Here is a 7,437-nt window from a genome sequence, read left to right as displayed (position 1 = left end):
AGTTGCGGGCACCACCAGCACTGCTGGAGGACTGGGAGGGGCTGAGTCACGAGTGTGGCTATGTTTTCTGGAGACTCTGTCATGAGTGCTGTAGTGGTTCTGAAGCTTGGGTGCTGCGGTTGTTCCCGGAGCCTCAGGTCACGAGCACTGCCACTGCTGCCAGGGGGACTGGGGTCTTGGATGCAGGCTCCACTGCTGGAAGGGCTGGGGTTATAGGTACTGCTGCCAGGGTATGGGGAGGGGTCTCAGTTGCAGGCACCGGGCACCACCTCAGTTCCTGGAGCCTCCAGTTGCAGGTGCTGTGGCAGTTCCTGGAGCCTCTAGTCTTGGGAGCTGCTGCTGCTCCCCTGGCTCCACTGCCTCCACAAGGTCCAGTCCCCCCACCTTCTGATGTACAGATGTACAGAGCTCTCAGGCATTCTACTGTGCTGTGCAGACGACCCTTTGTTGGTCAATGGATGTCCTACCAGTTGTAACTTAGAGGAGAGAGAGAAAGGGAGCAACTCACTCCGCTGTGATGTTGATGTCACTCTTAAATACTTCTTAGGATTGTTTTCTAACAGTTAAATCCTTCCAAATGTATTATTAAATGTAATTGTGTGTGAGCATGTGTGTTTGATGTTGAAGGGACTATTTGTAATGGCTATTGTGTGCTCTTGTTGGATTTTTACTGTAGCATTTAATAACCATGAAATTTGTATAGGAAAAACTTCTTGAAATCTAAAGTTCAGTGATAAGATAATTAACATTTTAGGCAATAAGGTTAAGATGTAATAGACCTATTAAAATCTTAGTTAAATTGGTATCTATATTTAATCTTGCTAAGAATTCACTTAAAGTTTCTATTGCCTATTTTTCTAGGGCTTTCTAGTCTTATAAAAAGAACTGAAAGGGAGCTTTAAAGTGGTCTATTTTACTGAATCTTTGTAATCAACAGATAGTGTTGCCGTGAGTAAATTATAACAAAACCCCAAAACTTCATGTATATTATCTATAAGCCTGTGATTATGAGGGTTTTTGGGGTTAAAGAAAGCATTTATGTCCACGTGGCTCAGAATTCATGAGGTTATACTATTTCTGTAGATTATTACTTTAATTAATATTCAAGGGTGACCCTGCAAAGTACAGCCTAGAAGTGAGGGGAGTTAATGGCCCCAGGAGCAGTCCTCAACCGATGGGGGATGGGAGCCAGTGAGTAAATGCTCTGGCTTTCCATCCTTCAGGAGGATAATTCTGCTTTCCAGAAGGTACCAGAGGAATCAAGATAGGAGCGATCTTGACAATGCACACATATGTACTGGCTTTTCTTTTTCCCCTGATTCACTTTCCCCTCTCCTTCACTCCTGTTTCCTGGAATTACCTCACAAATAAACAACCTGCGCTCAAGCCCTAGTCTCAAGTTCTGCTTCAGAAAGAATCTAAACCAGAACTCCTAGAAAGCAGACTATTAGAATGAGCTGCTAGAAATGTCTTACTCACTGATGAGACGGCTGGTGGTGAGTGGGGTGGTGGTAACCCTTTGCATGCTGTAGCATCACAGTTGCTAAGGCTATTGGTGTGGTGGTTTGGGATGAGGTATAAGTGAAAGGGGAAACACTGAAAGCTCAGCACTTGAGTGATATGGGGCAAGGTAATTATAAAGATGATGAAGTTGGGTGGATGTCTGCCTTGGAAACTTTGAAGGAAGGAAAGAACAGATGCAGGTCAGCCAACTATTAATTCAAGGGAAACTGTAAAAGCCAGAAGGCTTCCTTGGCAGCATCTGAAGAGAGCCTTGTCTCTTGCAGCTCTAGGGCAGCCTATGCTAAAAATCAGGCCTATGATTAAATAATAAGGTGGCAGGGCTGCAAGGAACACTTGAATGCACAGCCTCTACCAGTCTCCTATGCTAAAGTCAGAGCGCTAGGATGAAGAAATTTACAAGGATATGTTTGAGAACCTTGAAGCCCTTCTTATATTCCTCTGAACTCACCTAGCTGGCAGAAGCAATAGTTCTCCTTGCTAGAGGAGAGAGAACAGCCTCCCCTTACCTGGAAGACCATACAGAGACCTCAGTTGAGGGGACTATGTTGCACAGTGATGTTTATTTTCAAGATCTGACACTCCCACCCCTACCCTCCAGCTCATTGCCTCCAGACCAATAACTAGGGTCAGGTCTCAGCATAACCCAAGGGGAGAGGTTTAATACCTGCTATGGTAGAAACAGGTATTCACCAACATAATTGCAGGGCACGGCTAGTATGTACTGTGCAGAACCAGGGAAGCATGCATAGGAATGGATTTTGAGAGTATCAGGATGGATGAGGAAGCAGAGAAGCAGAACATAAAGCTGGAGAGAGGAGAGTGAAATGACATTGGGGCACTCTCCCATGACTCAGGATGAAATGTCCCAGCGAAGAAACATGCAGCCCATCCCAACATGCTGCTGGAACAGCTCCTTGAAGCTTGAACATGATGATGACCTTCAGCAAATGAAGTGGAGATGCCAGAACTGATGTGGAAGCATATGGAGGAATGGGTCAGTGTTCTCAGAGCGGTGGGCATGCTAGAATGGATTTTTTAACAAGACCAGAGAAGCCACCTGCTGTCAAGATTCTCAAAGAGGGCCCAGAAGGTACTCCTTTTATAAAAGTGATAAGGAATGTACTAGTGAGGGGCACCAGAATCATGGAAGGGCTGTCTTTGTAGGCTGAAACTAACAATAGTAGGTGCTATTGCAAAATTAACCTGTTATTGTCAATGAGAGTAGTCAGATTTCAGAATAACAGAGGCCAGTGGCAGCATGTAAGCATCAAATGCGGGGTAGACATAATTATCATAGTTAAACAGTAAGGGTGGAGTGTCAGACAGAGCACCTTGACCTGGGGATCTGTAGGGATGCTTAATAGACTGTGGTGTTATTAAGGGTAAGAGAAATAAGTCACCAACTGGGGAGATGCTTGACTTGTATAACCAGAAAACATTAAGAATTGGTGAGCAAAAGACTGATGTCAGTTTCTACTATAAATAAGCTATTTTTGAATTTTTGTATTTGAGTAGTTCTCAGACCCAAAGCCCGTCACTTGAGATGGGAGGATGGGTCTCTGGAGATAGGCTTCTGCAATCCTCTAGCAAATATACGCAATACATATTCCTTCAAGTCTTCCGCAAATAGAACTATACCGTGGGGACGTTTCTGTATGAGCCTTGTCCATACAGACACAGGGTCTGAGCTCAAGATCTTAAAGCCTCCCCATTATATTACTGTTCAATTCAATTGCATGACCCTTGCAAAAACCAGATAGATTGTTGCCGTAAAGGTGGACTATATAAACTTAAACAAAGGTGGCCCCAATTAGAGCTGCTGTGCCACATGTGGCATCTCTATTGTTACAGATCTGCCGCTTGGTATATGGCTGTTGGTCTGGGGAATGCATTTTTTTTTTCCAATTCTGTCAGTAACGATGATTAAAAGAGCTTACAATGTAGAAAAGACAGCAATGCACATTCACTGACTTGGACCAAGTTTATGTTAGTTCTGATCTCTGACACAAAATAATCTCCATGGACCTTGATCATCTTGATATTTTACAGCATAACATACTGGTCCGTTATATCACTGATATAGTGTTAGTTGGACCCAGTAAACAGAAAGTAGTAAATACTATGGGCGCTTTAGCTAGAAATGTGGTCCAAAGGATGAAAGACAAAATGAAAAAGATTCAGCAGGCTGCCATATTGGTGCAGTTATTAGGGATCCCATTATCTGGGATATGCTGGGACATTCCATTTAAGGAGACAACTTATATATATTATAGCAATTTGAACCCCTAAGAGGCTCAGTGCTTGTTGGGTCTCTTTGGAGTTTGGACACAGCCAGTTTGGAGTAGAGACTAGAGCCAGAAAGGACTTTACTGCAGGTTAGGGTTGCATTGCAGTCTTCCCTGAAGCTTGTGATAAATGATCCAGCAGACCCAATGGTGCTAGATCTATCCATGGTAGAAAGGATACTGTTGGTCTCTGACAAGCTCCAATAGGAGAATCACGGCACAGACTCATGGGGTTCTGGACTTCGTCATGCCTTCTGTAGCAGAGAACCACTCACCATAGGAAAAGAAGCTCCACGTGGGCTACTGTGACATTGTAGAGACTGAGCACCTGACCATAGGATACCAAGTGACCATGAGAACGTAGTTGCTTACCGTGGGCTATGCATCATCATAACCACTGAATCATAAGGAGCTGCTACAATCCATTGTATGATGAAACGTGGTTTATAAGGATCAGTCCCAAGGTCGAGAGGGTGTGTCACCTTTGTGGCACCAGTGCCTCTTTCTCAATTCGTGCACGTGGTCTCACAGCAGCTTCTACATGATCCAGTGGTGGAAGAGGAAAATTCTTGTGTCTGATTCATGGGTGGGTTGGATCAGTGTATGGGGGGAAGGAGAAAATGGACAGTTGTCACGCTATAGTCATCCACTATTGACCTTCAAGGACAGAGTGAGGGGAATCGTCCCAGTGGACAGAGCTGCAACTGGTATACTTGGTTGTTCGCTGCGTATGGGAGGAGAAGTGGCCAGAGATACGGATATACAAGGGCTTCTGGGCAGGGGAAAATGGCTTGGTTAGTTGGTCAGGGTCATGCAACTGGCAAGATTGGAAGATTGGAGATATGCAGGTGGATCTGTAGAAGTGGGCACAAGGGCATCCGATCCAGGGGAGATGCTCAGTAACCAGGTGGACAGAATGACTTACCAGTGAATATTAGCCAGTCTCTCTCCCTGGTCACCCAGTGCTTGAGCAATGGGCCTATGAATGGAGTGGCTATACTGTAAAGTGGAGGCTCTGCACTTTCCCAGCAGAATGAGCTGCCTCTCACCAAGGCTGACCTACTGGCTACTGGCTAGTCTCAATGCTGAATTTCTGACATGTTAGCACGAGGAAATGACATTGAACCCCCAGTGGCGTGCAATACCTGGAGGGCATCAGCCAGCTGCCTTGTGACAGGTTGATTACATTAGATCTCTTTCTCCTTGGAGGTGGCCATTCAGACCATATTATGCCAATCCATATCTGGGACTTTATTCTGTTTAAGGGAAGATGCAATTTTTTTGAGATTAAAAACATGAAAAGGATCCATAAACTTCTTTGAGGTATTGCTCGTTTAAGCATAATTACTGACAAACCCTTTGGCCTCATCTCCTCTGGTTCTTCCTTTAGTGGACATGAGGTGGGACAGTGACCCCTTATCATTTTCCATGGGAGAGCTTTAAAAACAAAGTTTTTAAATGATTTCTCCATAGATAAAAATCCCAGTCCCAACTTCTCCCACAGGCTCTCCTGCAGATCTAAGCCCCCTCTAAATTTCTAGCATCTCTCTTTTACCATAAGCACATGAGTGTAATAAGAGTTTGTTTAGTTTTACAAAAAAGATTCTGACATTTTGAACCTTCTTTATAGTAACTTTAATTAAAGCAGCCTGTGACTGGGTGCTTCCTGCCTGCTAGTCGCTGAGCCAGGTGTCCTCCATTAGGTATTCTGTTTACTTTTCAGAACAACTCTTCAGGATAAATATCATAATTATGACAGTGTGGATGAGGATGCCAAGGATCAGAGAAGTGAAGGAACTTGCCCAGAGCTGGTCAGTTGTGCAGCTGGGGTAGAATCCAGCTGTGGTCCTCATTAGTACATACATGATTCTCACTTATTTTTTGAACTTCAGAGCTACATAATCCACTAGGTCAGCTGAATTCACTCTGCCCCAAAATTACCTTCCCTCTTTTCTTTTCCTATATTTTTAATTTTTTCCCCCTGTCAGACTTCAAACCACCTCCACAGGTACTGTTAACAGATTGTGATTCATATACTTGCCACAAAGACTACCTGGCTTACTTTCATGGCTGTTGCCTCTGCATAACTTGGTGCAGGATACTGGGACCTAGAGAGTAAGCAGAGTATGCTGGCGTATTGGATCCAGGAGAGAGCAGTGCAGGGAGCCATTAGGATGGACCACAGAGTGCAAGTACCGCTGTTGGCCACCAGATGGCAGAGTCACTCAGGGCAGAGCCGCCAGGAAGCTAAAGGCCGCTGGCTGCAGGTGAAGCTCCCCACAGGCTGAAGGTTTGCTAACAGCGTTTTCAGCGAGGGGGCCCAGTTGTTTAGGCAAATATAATTCAGAAATGTAGAAAACTGGATTTGCCGGTGAGTTTCAAACAGGCTCACTTTGGTTCTGACGGAGGATTTATGCCAGGAAAATGAAATCTAGAAGAGTGCGTGCTTTTGTGTGTGTGTGTGTGTGTGTGTGTGTGTGTGTGTTTTGGAGGTGGGGGGTCTTTGGAAGAGATAATTTCAAAGAAACAAGATTTTAAAAAAACCAAAAAACCAAGGTGAACAAATGAACTAGAGAACAGGCTGGATATGATCACCAGGCAGGATCCAAAGGAAGTGGTTGATGTTTTAGGGTGAGTTATGTAATGTGAACTTCCATCCTGATGAAGTTCTCAAAGGGGATTCTTAATAGTTTTTTTTAATGCCATGGACCCATTTGAGAGGCAGGTGAAATTCCTGTCCCGTAATAGATTATATTTTACACAAATGTGCCTCCACCACATTTCAGACCTCATCTTTTTCCAGAAGCTTGGTTCTTCCCCATCAGGCGGTAGAGTCTCTGTACTCTCCCTGGGAACCTGGGTGGGCCTTCATGAGTGCCTCAAACGAAAGAGTACAGTAAAAATGACATGTGTGACTTTTGAAGATAAGTAATAAAAGACTACAGTTTCTTTCTGGCCTCCTCTGTCTTGGACCCGAGCTGCCATGTAAGAAGTCAGGCTGCCTTGAAGCTGCCATGTTAGACAGACTGCATGGAGAGATCACCTGAAGAGATAGAGATCCTGGATGACCCCACCTGTTCTAACCCCAGCTGTTCAGCTGATCCCAGCCCAGGTGCTGGCCTTGTAAATGGATGCTTGCAGCCGCAGCCACCGTCTGACTGTAATTCCATGAGAAACCCCAAGCAAGAATTGCTTAGTGGAGCCCAGTCAGCTCCAGAACCACAAGAGATAAGAAAATGGTTGTTTTAGGCCACAGGTTTTTGTGGTGATTTGTTACACGGCAATAGATAACATAAACAGCCCCCCTTTCAGAATAACGTTTCCAAATGCAAAAATAGAATATATAGGATTACCAAGGAATATTGAAATATTAAAAACCCAAATATTTGATAATGCATGTGCTGCTTGATCAATGTATTCAATAAGATCTAGTGTTGGGTATAATGACCACTGGAGTTTCAAACTGTTAATGAGCATAAATGATACCTGGAGATGTCTGCACAACAAAAATTTTTGTCTATATAACAAAAATATGATATAAAAATATTTGCTACTTTTTTGATAAAGTCACAGGGACTTCTAATACTATTGTGACATGCTGCTTTTATTCATTATGGAGGGAAAAGCT

The 7,437-nt window shown here is 44.0% G+C and overlaps 1 protein-coding gene across 2 annotated transcripts in view; it reads left to right on the top strand.

The window, feature by feature from the left end:
* Positions 1-7,437, top strand: part of C23H9orf85 (chromosome 23 C9orf85 homolog) — a 225,471-nt gene that overhangs the window by 125,663 nt on the left and 92,371 nt on the right. The window lies entirely within an intron of this gene.

Source organism: Equus caballus, chromosome 23 (genome assembly GCF_041296265.1).
Source record: "Equus caballus isolate H_3958 breed thoroughbred chromosome 23, TB-T2T, whole genome shotgun sequence".
Taxonomy (NCBI): domain Eukaryota; kingdom Metazoa; phylum Chordata; class Mammalia; order Perissodactyla; family Equidae; genus Equus; species Equus caballus.
The sequence above is the reverse complement of the archived record's forward strand: the minus strand, read 5'-3'. Positions and strand labels throughout refer to the sequence as shown.